Source organism: Dasypus novemcinctus, chromosome 11, assembly GCF_030445035.2.
Source record: "Dasypus novemcinctus isolate mDasNov1 chromosome 11, mDasNov1.1.hap2, whole genome shotgun sequence".
Lineage (NCBI taxonomy): Eukaryota > Metazoa > Chordata > Mammalia > Cingulata > Dasypodidae > Dasypus > Dasypus novemcinctus.
The window spans coordinates 116,486,832-116,502,811 of record NC_080683.1 but is presented as its reverse complement, the minus strand read 5'-3'; the positions used below and the strand labels follow the sequence as shown (position 1 = coordinate 116,502,811).

Sequence of the window (15,980 nt, the reverse complement as noted above, 5' to 3'; positions counted from 1 at the left end):
CTGGCCTTTCTTAGAAAAAGCTTACAGGAACCAGGTGATCCTTTCAGATCTCTTGGTAAACAGTTTTAGTTATCCTATGCTGCTCTTCTAATCTATGCATCACGGCTTTCAGTGAACCCTCTGAAAAATTATGAAAATTCATCACATTTTGTCGTCTTAGACAACTGATTATATACAGGTCAATACTGTAAACTAGGCCCAACAAAGTGCCCGCATGCTTACACCTGTGAAAGTGAACCTGACATGGGCCTGAGTTCATGTCACCAAATGTCATCAGCCGCCAGGTTCCTGGTTCTTTGAGCTGCCACATCCGTGTGGGAAGTACCTGGGAGCCTGGGGTTTGCTGCAGCCAACGTGTGGTTACCTGCTCTCTGCTTCCAGTGCTGTGTGAGACACACTGGAGCCCCATCCTGTACTTAAATTCTTGATATTTTGTTCATCGTGGATTTTCTGCAATAATTTTGATTTTTAAAATATTGCATTGAAACCATATTTATTTTAATTACTGAGTTTGGGGGGGCACCCTTGTCCTGGTTCTGCTGCTGCCCCAATTCACGTAAAAGAGCGAATAGCCCTTGACACTCAGGAAACACGGTCAGTCCACAGGCAGCAGAGAGCCGCCCAGGAACCCAGGAGTGCAGGACAGCCAGAGAGCTGCCGTACCACCTGCTAGTTATGGATGGAAAGACAGGTCTGGCAGCAATCACTGAAGACCGTGAGAGCTGGAGGGCTTGCTTTTACCCTCCAGGCCAGGGCTTGCAAACCTCTGTACAAGGCCATCCTGTAACTATTTCAGGCTTCATAGACCATGTGGTCTCAGACGCAACTACTCAACTCGGCCCTTGAGACAAAGCTCAATGAATGGGCGTGGCTGTGTTCCAAAGGCATTTTCTTTACACAAACTGGGCCCAGGAGCCCAACAATCAAAAATAGCGACAAGGACGACAACCCATCTTTACTGAGCCCCTACTGCATGCTGGATGTTGTTGGAAGCCCTCTACCTCTTTCATTGCCTCTTCACTTCTACGAGGTAGACGCTGTGCCGAGGCTGAGAGGTCACTTGTCCGACCTCTGGGATAGTTAAGTTCAGAGCTGAATTTGAACCCAGACTGCCTGACGGTCGAGCCCACTCTCAGTGGCAGCCTGGGCTGTCTCTACAGCAAGCTGCTTGAGGCCACGTTGACCTGGAGCTCCACGGGAACCGTGGGCCACGGCAGCCAGCAAAAGAAGCCCTTGCCGGGCTCCCCCTTCAGTGGAGCTCCATGGCCCAGGCGATGTCCTTTCTGTCCCCATGAATTATCCAGAGCCAGGACTTGAAGCACCTGCTCACTTGGTGAAGCGTTGCTCACCCTCAAGACTCAGCCCCACTGCCTCCTTTAGGAAGTAAGCCTCCCCGAGTCCCCTGGAGCCAGCTGCTTCCTGTGCACCTCAGCAGCTTCTGGTACCTACTTCTCATTCAGCACTTAAGTTTCACTAAAGTTAAGGATAAGTAACTGCCACGCCTGCAAGATCTGGAGACCCCTCATGTGGTGGATTGAATTCTGTTGCCCAAAAAATGTGTGTTCTTAATCTCAGTCCACATCCCTTGGGGGGGATGACTCCCTGTAAAAAGGACCTTTGGAGAGGGTATTTTCAGTTGAAGAGTGGCCAACTGAAGCAGGCTTTCACCTGGATTACCGAAGGCCCTTTAAAAAGAACCGGGAAGTCACAGAAGAGAGAAAAGAGAGGACATCGCCTCGTGATGGGCGGCAGAAATACAAGCCAAGGAGCCCTCAGGATTGCCTGCAGCCAGCACCAGAAGGCTACGTTCTTCAGGCAGAAAGCAAGCCTTGCCCGCATCATGATTTTGAACAACTTTTAGCCTCAAAACCATGAGCCAATGAATGCCTGCTACGTAAGCGCACCCATTGTGTGTATCCGTCAGAGCAGCAGGACAAACTTAAGACACCACGTGAGCAAAATCATCTTGTATCCTCAGTGTCCATCACAATATAATAGGCACTCAAAACATTGTTGGTAAAATTAATTAAACCAATCAATTTCTCTTCTCAACCTGCATCACTGTTAAATAGGCATGGTTTTCATTTTAGACAACAAGTGAACAAATACAAACTAAAAAATAATGCCATGGCTCAGGTTCCACTGCCTCTACACACTTCTCTCTTTCTAAAACTGAGTGAGCCTCCCAAGCTGGGAGAACCCAGGCCTCATGAGAGGAAAAGACAGCAAGGAAGGAAGCCAGCAGATGGCAGGATTGCTGCCAGCTGTCTGATCTTAGCACCACAATAGGGTTCTAGGACGAAACTGCGCAAAGGACACCCATGGTGGTGAGGTGAACGTGGGGCAGGAGGAAGTAAAGGCAACTCGATTGGTAAATGTTTTGTTTTACTGTGTTTAAAAGATGAGGATAAAGGACGGAACAGAACAAGCTAATGAAATTGTGTTTAATATAGAAATCCTATAACGAGAAGCACCAAAGCAGCCTCCGTGTGGTGTCGGGAAGAGGAGGCTGCAAGGAGGCCCTGAGGGGTGGCCTCAACGTCCCCAGGGAACCCTGAGGTGAAAACCATGACCAGAAACCCCCCCAAAGACGAAAGCAGAGCTGGCCCCGCCTGGGGAGAGCATGGGGCCGCGATGTGCGGCCACCTGGGGCCTGCCGGCAGCTGGAGGAGGGGAGACAACGAGCCGCCTGAGGCGTGCGGAGCTGGAGGGGACAGCAAGAGCCCGTGGTGATGCCTCCCAGGAACAGGATTATTACGGGTGAGCTGTGAACCCTGAAGGAGCACACGGCTGGGCTGAGGCTCGGAGACAGTGGACAAGGGCGGCTGGATTCCCCGAGGCCACTGCAGGTCCACTCGCTCTTACAGCCAACACACAGTTAGTAAGCACCTACTGTGTGCAATGTGAGACCGAGTCCCAGCCCCCAGGGATCTCATCTTCTAGTGGGGGGAGAAATGTCGTAATAAAAAAGAAATTTCAGGTTGTACTTTTAAAAATAGAAACAGAAAGCCAAGTCAGGGACTGGAAAATCCTGGCCATGGAGGGGCCGCTTCTCGACAGAGAAGCCTCCGGAGTCCAGAGGACGGTTTCCCTGGAGGGACCAGGACAAGCCGAGGAAGCTCTTCCCCCTCAGCCACAGGCCACAGGGAACAGCCGCTCAGGAGCACCCGCATCTCCCCTCAGCGGCACGTCAGGTTCATCTGTGGGGATGTCTATTACTCAAAGGTCAAAATCATGCAAAAGCTGTGCAAATCCAGAAAGGAAAGCCAAGAAAATATAAACACAAAACTCAGGACAGTAGCTACTCCTGGGGAGAAGGGAGGGAGGGAGCAAGGGCACGGGGGGGGGGGGGGGGGGGGGCGCGCTCCAGAAGCCAGGGGACAGGCACAGCAAGCCCCTCCCTGAGCTCCACACACATTACTAGAGCCGATACCATGTACGCCCTGCTGATACTCTGCACGTATGAACTGTTTCCCAGAGACCTTTTTAAAACCCCAAGGTCTCCCCCCCAGCACCCGTACCGCCCCTCCCCCTCCTGGCGTGCGCTCTCCTCTGCCTCGAACACTGTCCCTCCACCTCCCCACCAGCAGATGTCACACTCCAGGGTGCCCCACTGCCCCAGCAGAGAGCCCCCGTCGTGGCACTCTACGCTCACAGCCCCTAGCAGAGCACAGATCAGAGGGCCAGCAGCCTAAAGCCTGGGCTCCAGAGGCAAGGACGTCCAACCCGTCCATCTTCCCGGCTGGGCCCGGTACAGTAACTTGCACACCACGGAGTTAATAAAAGCTTTTGGAATGAATGAAAGAAGGAATGGAGGGACAGAAGCCAATCTGAACGGAGGCACGTCTCACGTGAATCTACCATTCTCTTTCCCCACTATTCGCAATTTCCCCTCTACTCCCACTTAAACAGTGGACATGGCAAAGGGTCTGATATCAAAGGAAGAGAAACGTGCAGGCTGTGATTTTTGTGCTTTAAAAGTAGGCTCTTCTAAAGGCCTGTACTCTGAAATTACATTTGGCAGTGGTAAAGAAAATTAACTGGGAACATGCAAAAAGAAAAAAAAAACACGGAACACCATTTTGTCCTGCTTTATGAAATCTGAAACTCATCAAAACCATAGTATGAGGACAAATTTTATTACTGAAGCTAATTCCCAAAGAGCTCGTTTTTAATCTACTGTAAAGATTTGCCCTTTTTAAGTTGGTCTATTTAATTAAGAATCATCAAATAACACTATGCCCAGAATTTTCATTCTTATCTGTATCAATACAAAGGAAAGGGACACTGACTTTTAATTACTGAGTGATTAGAAAAGGCTGTGCATTTTGGTTTTTTTTGAGAAATTTTAAATTTTTAAAACTTTCCATTATGGACTTTTTTTTAGGAGGAATTGAACCTGGTACGTCATACATGGAAACAGATACTCAACCATGAGCTACATATGCTCCTGTTTTATGGACATTTTTAAGCATGCATTAAAATAGAGAGGATAGTATAATAAATCGCAGGTGCTCATCACACATCAACAATTCTCAGCATTTTGACCATTTTGTTTCATCTCTCCCCTGGATGAATGGTTAACTGAAGGTCAGATTTTAACATCAGACTGCTTCATTCAAATTCTTCAGTGTCATCTTTGACAAGGACATTTTGCTTTTTTATACACCTAACAAAATTAATATCATCTAATACTCAATCCTATTCATATTCCTGGGTTATCTGAAATGCCCCTTTACAGTTGGCTTATCTGAATCAGGATTCAAATGATCCACGTTTTACATTTAGCTGTTTTATCTTTAAAGCCTCTTCTAATCTAAGACAGCGCCTCTCCCCAAAACCTGCACTCTCCGCTCCTTATAAGTACCATTTATTTGTTGAAGAAACCAAGTTATCAGTCCTGGAGAGTGACTGACATTCTGGATTTGACGGACTATTTTCTCCTGATGAGAGTAAACTTTTTCCTCTGCCCTTTCTATTTCCTTTAATTTGGAAGGTGGGGTTAGAAGCTTGATTAGATAGACAACATTTTTTTAGTTCCCTATTGTATTAGGACATGTATACTTTGCGGTTGACCCATTTAAGAGATCCTGATCATTCAGGATATATCAATCTTAAATTACTGGTTTTAGCATCCAGTACTTACCTTGCTTCTGTTATTATTTCATTAGAAGTTACTAGTGATTTTCTAGCTCTGTGATTCCTTCTGCACTTTTTAACTAGAATTCTTTTATAAATAAATTTCCTTCTCAACTGTTATTACCCCACAATACGAATCATATGGGAGAGGCAGGATAAACATTTCCTTTTTTAAAAAATTTACTTTCTTTTAATTAGAGCATTTGTATGTTTACAGCAAAATCATATTAAAAATAGTGTTCCCATATACCCCACCCTCTATTATTAACACTTTGCATTAGTGTGGTTCCTTTGTTATAATTCATGAAAGAGTATTTTTACTCTTAAATATATTATTACTATTAAATATAGACCATTGCTTACAACAGGGGTCACTGGGTTGTAGAGTCCTATGTTTTAGCTTCTAATTTTTATTCCAGAAACATATATACAACCTAAAACTTCCCCTTTTAACCATATTCACATATATAATTCACTGTTACTAATCACATTTGCAGTGTTGTGCTGCCATCACCACCATCCATTTCCAAAACTTTACAATCAACACATACTGAAATTCAATACAAATTATGCATAAACTGCCATTCTCTACCCCCAGCCCAGCCCCTGGTACCCTATATTCTAGATTCCAACTTTATGAGTTTCCTTATTCTATTTCATACCAGTGAGATCATACAGCATTTGTCCTTTTGTGTCTGGCTTATTTCACTCAACATAATGCCCTATGTTGCCATCTATGTTGCCACTTGCATGAGGACCTCATTCCTTTTTTTATTTTAAAAAGAAAAATTGTCTTTAACTTTTTTCCTTTAGAAAACTCCCTCCTATCAATGCACCCCCATCAATGACACCCCACACCAGTGCTCCTCCCCTGCCATAGTTGAACCCCTCTGTGATCGAAAACGTCTTCAAAAATGAAGTCTCATATATTGCCAAATTCAATTAGTAGGAAAATGAAATAGTAATGATAGGTTTAAAGATCAGAAATAGAACACATAGTAATTTAGAAAAACTAAAATAGAGGTATTAAAAAATGAAAAAAATCATGAAACTTTGTTTTTGATGTTTTGCCTTTCATCACTGTAATAGGTATTACCCTGTGTGTTAGTCAGCCAAAGGGGTACTGAAGCAAAATACCAGAAATTGGTTGTTTTTTATAAAGGGTATTTATTTGGGGTAGGAGTTTACAGATACCAGGCCATGAAGCATAAGTTACTTCCCTCACCAAAGTCTATTTGGAGCAAGATGGCTGCCGACGTCTGCGAGGGTTCAGGCTTCCTGGGTTCCTACGTTCCTGGGGCTTGCTTTTCTCTGGGTTCAAGGCTCCTTTCTTCCTGGGGCTGGCTTCTCTTTGTGTGCTAACTTCCCGGGGCTCCAGCTTAAGTCTTCAACATCAAACTCCAACATCAAAACTTCAACATTAGAAAATCCTCAACTCTGTTCTTTGCCATGCCTTTTACTTTTGAGTCCCCACCCATCAAGGGGTGGAACTTGATCCCCACCCATCAAGGGGTAGGGACTCAACGCCCTAATCATAACTCAATCATGCCCAGGTACAGATCAGATTACAAGCATAATCCATTATCTATTTTTGGAATTCATAACCATATCAAACTGCTACACTCCACCTGTTAAATTCCAAAAAGAAATCACAATATTCAAAAAAACCTTATATCAGTTACAAAGCAAGTACTAAATCACATCACAATCAATTTAAAGAAATGCAGTTTGTCTTGGGGCAAAGCTCAGGCTGCTATAGACCTCTGAAACTTAGAAAATAATTCATCTGCTTCCAATAAACAAATGGACAAAGAATAAATATTTTCATCACAATAAGGAGAGACTGGGAGGGAAACATGAGTCATGGTTTCTCTACAGTTCAGTAAAACCAGTAGGGAATCCTCTGTCCGATTTCAAAATCGGAGAGTCATTTTCAAGAAGATGGTTTCTTCTCCTTGGGGCCTTATGGGAACCTACCCTTTCCACATGCTTGTCCAAAGGCCATTTTCTTGGTTCCACCCTCATCAAGCATCTGGGTGTCAACCAAGCCCCAGACCTCACCCTCCAAGAGCATAGGGGTGATTGCCACATCTTACCCAATCTTTGGGTTAGAGTCTTAACACCCCTAGTACAGTGATGTAAAGACAACATTCCCCCTAACCTTAGGCAAATTGGCTCAACCCTCTCAGAGCAATGAGTTGACCACCTGGCCTTCCCTAACCTTTGGGGGACAGGCCCACCCCTCTCAGACCTGTGGGGTGCTGACCTTAACCACCCTAATCCTAGGGGAATGTGCCCCACCCTCTGTACCCTGGGGCAGCAAAACTCTCCCAGAACATAGGACAGGAACATCTACCCTCTTCAACTGCTGGGGCAAACTCACCCTCTCTGTACACATGGATGGGGTTCCTCTCTTGGCCCAAGGTGATGTCTTAATTCTAGATCTTAGCATCCGTGGTTTTCCTCTTAAAGCTATTTCTCCTTCAATCTCTCCTTTCCATGTCCTGTTTATTCCAGGCTGACAGTGGTTTTGTTTATACAGCTCTCTCAAAAAGTCTGTTGGTTTCGCATGCAGAAAGCAGGGGTCCAAGCCATCAAACAGTTAAGACTTTCCACAAGTCTTTCCAACCTAACTGCATTTTCCATCCTGATTTACATGTCCCAAGTTTAGGTAAGTCCTCCAAAGGGGTACTTTCATCTGGAAGCCTGATATCCAAAGGCTTGGAATTTTCAGAATCAGTTTCTGTTTTCTTTGTGCCCAACAATTCAGTTCTCAACTTATCTCACTCATCTAGTATTTTGCTATAAGCTGCAAGGAGAAGACAAGCTGCATTCTTCAAGTTTACTTTGGAAAGTTCTTCAGCTAAATGCCGAGGCTCACCATTTTCAAATTCTGCCTTCCATAAAAAAAACTAGGAGTTAATCTGCTAAATTCTCTGCAACTTTCAAACACAGATTGCCTTTCTTCCAGTTTCCAGTACTAGTTTCATCATTTACTTCTTTTTTTTTTTTTTTTTTTTTTTTTTTAATTTATTTTATTTTATTTAATTTCCCCCCCTCCCCTGGTTGTCTGTTCTTGGTGTCTGTTTGCTGCGTCTTGTTTCTTTGTCCGCTTCTGTTGTCGTCAGCGGCACGGGAAGTGTGGGCGGCGCCATTCCTGGGCAGGCTGCTCTTTCTTTTCACGCTGGGCGGCTTTCCTCACGGGCGCACTCCTTGCGCGTGGGGCTCCCCCACGCGGGGGACACCCTTGCGTGGCACGGCACTCCTTGCGCGCATCAGCACTGCGCATGGCCAGCTCCACACGGGTCAAGGAGGCCCGGGGCTTGAACCGCGGACCTCCCATATGGTAGACGGACGCCCTAACCACTGGGCCAAAGTCCGTTTCCCTCATCATTTACTTCTAATGCATCATAAAAAGTCTCTTTGGCATCCATGTTGCTATCAACAGTCTCTTCAAAGCACTATAGGTCTTTTCTTCCAAGCATCTCACAATTTCTCCAATAAAAACCCCTCACCCATTTATAAAACCATTCCAGCATTTTGGTAATTCCAAAAGCACTTCCCCACTCCTTGGTACCAAATTCTGTATTAGTCAGCCAAAGGGGTGCTGATGAAAAATACCAGAAATGGGTTGTTTTTTCACAAAGGGTATGTATTTGGGGTAGGAGCTTACAGCTACCCGGCCATAAAGCCTAAATTACTTCCCTAACCAAAGTCTATTTTTGCATGTTGGAGCAAGATGGCTGCCGATGCCTGCGAGGGTTCAGGCTTCCTGGGTTCCTACGTTCCTGGGGCTTGCTTTTCTCTGGGTTCAAGGTTCCTTTCTTCCTGAGGCTGGCTTCTCTTTCCTCTGCTTGCTGACTTTCTGGGGGCTCCAGCTTAAGTCTTCAGTATCGAACACCAACATCAAAACTCCAACATCAGAAAATCCTCAACTCTGTTCTTTGCCATGCCTTTTACCTGTGGTTTACAACACCTTAGTACAGATCAGATTTCAAGCATAATCCAATATCTATTCTTGGAATTCATAACCATATCCAATTGCTACACCCTGTGTGTACATGGTAAGACAATCTCTTCCATTCCTTTCATAGGGTCTACATTCTTTTTTTAAAAAAAAAATTTTATTATGTCTTCAAATAGTTTTAGATCACAGTAACGTCACATATACAATATAGGGGACTCCCATATACCCAACATCAAACCCTTTTCCCCTTTCCCCAGCAATGATCTTTTTACATATGGATGTTATATTTGCTACAACTGATGTAGCTACTGAAACATAGCTACTAACCATGGTTTCACTGTGGTTTAAATTACGGTTTGTATTTCAGACTGTACACCTTTACAAATTTTTTATTACATTATGTTTTACATTATGGTTTACAATTTAGACAATACACTTATAAATTTTTGGTGAAATTTAACATGGCCTCTGTCCATCATTGCATTATCTTGTGGAACACTTCCATTGCTCCCCAGTTACCCCCTCTTCCATCTTTTCTATTTCTCTCTCCCCCTCCCCTCAGGGCCCACAGTGACAACCAAGCTTCACTGCTTGAAGGACAAGATTCACAGATACTTGCAACAATGCTGAGGGCTTGACACACTAGTCTGTCCTCCCCCATTGTGAGCCACCCATGCTCTCAAGAGACACCCTCCCCTTGGTTTGAGAACATCAGGCCTCCCCAGGATGGGGGTACAACACCTTCTCGCTCATTGTATGAGTCTCCACCCACTAATAGGACACACTATGACAAGATGAGCACTCCACACTCCCTAGACGCCTGCCCCAGGTGTACCCTGTGCCAGATGTCCCCCCATCAAACACCTTAAACCAGTAACCCTTCCTTGTATTTTCTAAAGAGTTTTCTTAACCATGTACCTGACAATTTCCTATGTTTACCTGTTCCCCCCCAAACCCTCCCCCAAATTCCATGGACCACCTGACTCATTCCTTTTTACAGATGAATATTGTTCAACTGGATGTCTACACCACATTTTGTTTATCCATTCATCAGCTGATGGATACATAGGTTGCTCCCATCTTTTGGCAACTGTGAAGAATGCTACTGTGACATCAGTATACAAGTATCTGTTCAAGTCCCTGCTTTCAATTCTTTTAGATATATACCTAGTAGAGGGATATTTGGGTCATAATTTAATTCTATACTTAGTTTTCTGAAGCACTGCCAAACTGTCTTCACGGTGGCTGTACCATTTTACATTCCCACCAGCAATGAACTCTCCAACAGTTGTCATTTTCTTGATTTTTTTTAATAGTAGCTATTATGAAATGACATCTCATTGTGATTTTGATTTGCATTTCCCCAACAGTTAGTGATGTCGAGCATCTTTTCATGTGCTTTTTAATCATTTGTATCTCCTCTTTTGAGAAGTATTTATTCATGTCTTTTACCAATTTTTTATTGGGCTGTCATTTTATTTTTGAGTTAGGACTTCATTATATATTCTGGATATTAAACCTTTATCAGATATGGGGTTTCCAAATATTTTCTCCCATTGAGTAGGTTGTCTTTTCACTTTCATGAAAAAGTCCTTTAATGCACAAAAGTCCTTAATTTTGATCAGTCCCTATTTATCTATTTTCCCTTTTATTGCTTATACTTTGGGTATAAAGTCTTAGGAAACAATTGCCTAAGCATCCAGAAGATGCTTTCCTACATTTACTTATAGGACTTTTATAGTTCTGGTTCTCACATTTCAGTCTTTAATACATTTTCAGTTAACTTTTGAATATGATGTGAGATAGGGGTCCTCTTTCATTCTTTTGCACACAGATATGCAGTTCTCTCAGTACCATTTGTTGAAGAGACTGTTCTTTCCCAATTAAGTGGACTTGGCAGCCTTATCAAAAATCAACTGGCCATAGATGTAAGAGTCTGTTTCTGAACCATCAGTTCAATTCCATTGGCCTACATGTCTATCCCCTGTGCCTGCTCCATGCTGTTTTGGCTACTATAGCTTTGTAGTAAGCTTTAAACTCTGAAAGTGTGAGACCTCCAATTTTGTTCTTTTTCAAGATGCCTTTAGTTATTCAGGGTCCCTTACCCTCCAAATAAATTTGATAATTGGCTTTTCCATTTCTTAAAAAATGACTGTTGGTATTTTTATCGGGATTGCATTGAATCTGTAAATCAATTTGGATAGAACTGACATCATAATGATATTTAGTCTTCCAATTCATGAACACAGAATGCCCTTCCTTCTATTTATTTAGGTTTTCTTTGATTTCTTTCAGCTAGGTTTTGTATTTTTCTGTGTACAACTCCTTTTCAGCCTGGTTTAATTTTTCTATTTGATTTTTAGTTGCTATTGTAAATGGATTTTTTTTTCTTGATTTCCTCCTCTGATTCCTTATTATTAGTGTATAAAAACACTACTGGGAAGTGGACTTGGCCCAATGGATAGGGTATCCACCTACCACATGGGAGGTCCGCCGTTCAAACCCCAGGCCTCCTTGACCCGTGTGGAGCTGGCCCATGCGCAGTGCTGATGTGTGCAAGGAGTGCCATGCCACTAAGGGGGGGTCCCCTCCGTAGGGGAGCCCCACGTGCAAGGAGTGCACCCCATAAGGAGAGCCGCCCAGCGCAAAAGAAAGTGCAGCCTGCCCAAGAATGGCGCCACACACACGGAGAGCTGACACAGCAAGATGCACAACAAAAAGAAACAGATTCCCAGTGCCGCTGATAAGAATAGAAGCGGTCACAGAAGAACACACAGAGAATGGTCAGAGAGAGAGCAGACAACTGGAGAGGGGGGAAGGAGAGAAATAAATAAATCTTTAAAAAAAGAAAAAAGAAACACTACTGATTTTTGTGCTGTTGATTCTGCCACTTTGCTAAACTCGTTTATTAGTTCTAGTGGCTTTGTTATTGTTTTTCAGGACCTTATCTATGATCATGTCATCTGCAAACAGGGTAAGTTTTACTTTTTCCTTTTCAATTTGGATGTCATTTTTTCTTTTTCATGCTTAACTGATCTGGCTAAAACATCTAGCACAAAGCTGAATAACAGTGGTAACAGTGAGCATCCTTGCCTTGTTCCAGACCCTTAGAAGGAAATCTTTCAGTCTTTTACCACTGAGTACAAAGTTAGCTGTGGGTTTTTTATGACCTTTATCAGCTGAGGAAGTTTCCTTCTATTTCTATTTTTCAAAGTGTTTTTATCAAAAAGGATTCTGGATTTTGTCATATGCCTATTCTGTGTCAATTGAGATAATCGTGTGTTCTTTTATTCCCCTTTCCTTTTGCAAATACGGTTGTAATTAGTCAGCCAAAGGGGTACTGATGCAAAATACCAGAAATCTGCTGGCTGTTATAAAGGGTATTTGGGGTAGAAGCTTACAGATATCAGGCCATAAAGCGTAAATTACTTCCCTCACCAAAGTCTATTTTCATGTGTTGGGGCAAGATGGCTGCCGACGTCTGCCAGGGTTCAGGCTTCCTGAATGCCTGAATTCCTCGGTCTTGCTTCTTCTGGCTCAGGTCCTCTCTTCCCAGGGCTTGCTTCTTCTGGCTCAGGGTTCCTCTCTTCCTGGGGCTTGCTTCTCTTACTTCCTGGGGCTCCAGCTTAAGACTTCAGCATCAAACTCCAACATCAAAACTCCAACATTAAGAACCCTTCAACTCTGTCTTTTACAATTCCTTTTATCTGTGAGTCCCCACTTACCAAGGGACAGGAACTCAATGCTCTACTGACACAATCCAGTATAATCTCATATGCCCAGTGGAAAAGACCAATTTACAAACATAATCCAATATTTCTTTTTGGAATTCATCAATATCAGACTGCTACAATGGTTTATTACATTAATTGATTTTCTTATATTGAATCACCCTTGCATACCTGGGATAAGTCCCACTTGACTATGATGCAAAATTTTTATAATGGACTGTAGGATTTGGCTTGCTAGTATTTTGTTGAAGATTTTTGCATTGATATAAGAGAAATTGATCTGTAACTTTCTTTATCTTTATCTGGCTTTGGTATTAGGGTGATGTTGGTTTTGTAGAATGAATTAGGTAATGTTCCCTCCTGTACAATTTTTTGGAAGAGTTTGAGCAAGATTGGTATTAATTCTTCTTATAATGAATGGTAGAATTCAACTGCCAAGCCATTTGTCTTGGGCTTTTCTTTGGTGGTTTTTAATGACTGAATCAATCTCTTTACTTGCAGCTAATCCTGTGAGATGTTCTATTTCTTCTGGTGTCACTGTAGGTAGGTCATGTGTTTCTAGTAATTTGTCCATTTCATCTAGGTAATCTAATTTTTTAGCATACAGTTGTTCAGGGTATCTTTTGATCCTTTTTATTTCTGTAGTAATGTTCCCACTTTCATTTCTGATTTATTTACACCTTTTTTTGTCAGTCTAGCTAAGAGTTCGCCAACTTTATTGATCTTTTCTAAAAATGAACTTCTGCTTTTGTTAATTCTATATTTTTAAACTATTATTCTCAATTTCATTTATTTCTGCTCTAATGTTTCTTTCTTTCCTTCTGCTTGCTTTGCGTTTAGTTTGCTGTTCTTTCTCCAGGCCCTCCAAGTACGCAGTTAGTTTTTGTGTGCGTGTATATGCAGTTAAGTCTTTGACTTTAGTTCTTTCTTCTTTTTTTAATGCAAGCACTTAGGGCTATACATTTCCCTCTCAGCCAGTTTTGATGTATTGCATTCTCATTTTCTTTAGTTTCAAGATATTTACTGATTTCCCTTGAAATGTTTTCTTTGGCCCACAACTACTTAAGAGTGTGTTATTTAACTTCCATATATTTGTGGAGTTTCCAGTTATCTACCTGTTATTGATTTACCGCTTCATTTCATTATGGTCAGAGACAATGGGCTTTGTATAATTTCAATCTTTTTAAATGTATTGAGACTTGTTTTAGGACCCAACATGAGGTCTACCCTACAGAATGATTCAAGTGCACTTGAGAAGAATGTATATCCTGATGTTTCGGGGTGCAATGTTCTGTATATGTTAGGTCAATTTCATTTACATTATTCAATTTCTCTGTTTCCTTACTGATCATGTCTAGATGTCCTATTTATTGATTAGACTGGTATATTGAAATCTTCAACTATTATTGTACAGACATCTATTTCTCCCTTCAGTTTTGCCAGTGTTTGACTCATGTATTTTGAGGTACCCTGGTTAGTTACATAAATATTTATGATTATTTCTTCTTGGTGGATTGTCCCTTTTATTAATACACAGTGTCCTCTGTCCTTGTAACAGCTTTTGACTTAAAGTTTATACAGTCCAAGATTAGTAAACCTACCCCAGTTCTTTTTTGGTTACTATCTGCATGGGTTATCTTTTTTCCATCCTTTCACTTTCAATCTACTTTTGTCTTTGAGTCTCCAATGTCTTGTAAACAACATATAGTTGGATTATGCTTTTTTATTCATTCTGCAAATCTGTCTTTTGATTTCAGAGCTATTATTGTAAAGAAGTACTTACTTCTGTCCCTCTGTTCTTTGGGTTTTACATGTCAAATGTTTTTGTCTTTTTTCCTTTTCTGCAACCTCCTTTTTGGTAGACTTGATTTTTTGTGATGTATCTAACTGATTCCTTTCTCATTTTTGTGTATTTTTTAAATACTTTCTGTATGGTTACCCTGGGGTTTGTATTACACAATCTATGTCTACAAGTTACTAACTTGAAAATACACCAACTTAGCTTCAATAGCATACACATTCTGTTCCCCATCCCTGTGTCCCTTCTTTATGCTGCTTTCTTCCCACATTACCTCGTTATATTCAACATGCCCATTATCAGGAAATATGCCTTTTTCTTGTTTAATCATATTCTGACTCTTACATTAATTAAAGTAGTATTGTATATTGAGAATACAGTACTATTGAATTATGCATTTACCCCTTTAGTTACTGTACTAGTCAGCCAAAGGGGTGCTGATGCAAAAATACCAGAAATGGGTTTTTATAAAGGGTATTTATTGGGGGTAGGAGCTTATAGATACCAGGCCATAAGCATAAGTTACTTCCCTCACCAACGTCTATTTTCACATGTTGGAGCAAGATGGCTGCCAACATCTATGGGGGTTCAGGCTTCCTGGGTTCCTCCCTCTGAGGGTCTTGCTTCTCTCTGGGTTCAGGGCTCCTCTCTTGCTGGACTGGTTTCTCTTTCCTTTGTGGGCTTACTTCCTGAGGCTCCCGCTTAAGCCTTCAGCATCAAACTCCAACATCAAAAAACCCCCACTCTGTCCTTTGCCATGCCTTTTATGACTTGGCCCAATTAAACCTCAGTCATAACTCAAGCATGCCCAGGTACAAACCAGATTACAAACATAATCTAATACCTATTTTTGGAATTCACAATCATATCAAACTGCTGCAGTTATCCTTTAGTGAAGATCTTCCAATCTTCACACTACTCCAAGCCACTATCACCTGTCTTTTCCTTTTAACCTGCAGAACTCCCTGCAGGAATTCCGGTAGGGTTGGTCTTTTGTTGACAAACTCTCTCAGTTTCTGCTTACCTGTGAATATTTTAAACTCTCCCTCAATTTTGAAGGGCAGTTTTGCCAGATAATGAACTTTGGGCTGGCAGTTTTTCTCTTTCAGTACCTTAAATACATCACTGCCTTCTTGCTGCCTCCATGGTTTCTGATGAGAAATAGGCACTTAGTCTTATTGAGGATCCTTTGTATGTAATTAATTGCTTTTCTCTTGCTGCTTTCAGAATTCTGTTTATCTTTGGCATCTGACATTCTATTCAGTATGCATTTTGGAGTAGGTCTATTAGGGTTTATTCTGTTTGGCGTATTCTTGGGTATGTATACTTAAGTCTTTCACAAGGG

At 42.1% G+C, this 15,980-nt stretch overlaps 1 protein-coding gene across 2 annotated transcripts in view; it reads right to left on the bottom strand.

Moving 5' to 3' along the window:
• The window catches only part of PEX7 (peroxisomal biogenesis factor 7), a 114,763-nt gene that overhangs the window by 83,520 nt on the left and 15,263 nt on the right, over positions 1-15,980 (bottom strand). The window lies entirely within an intron of this gene.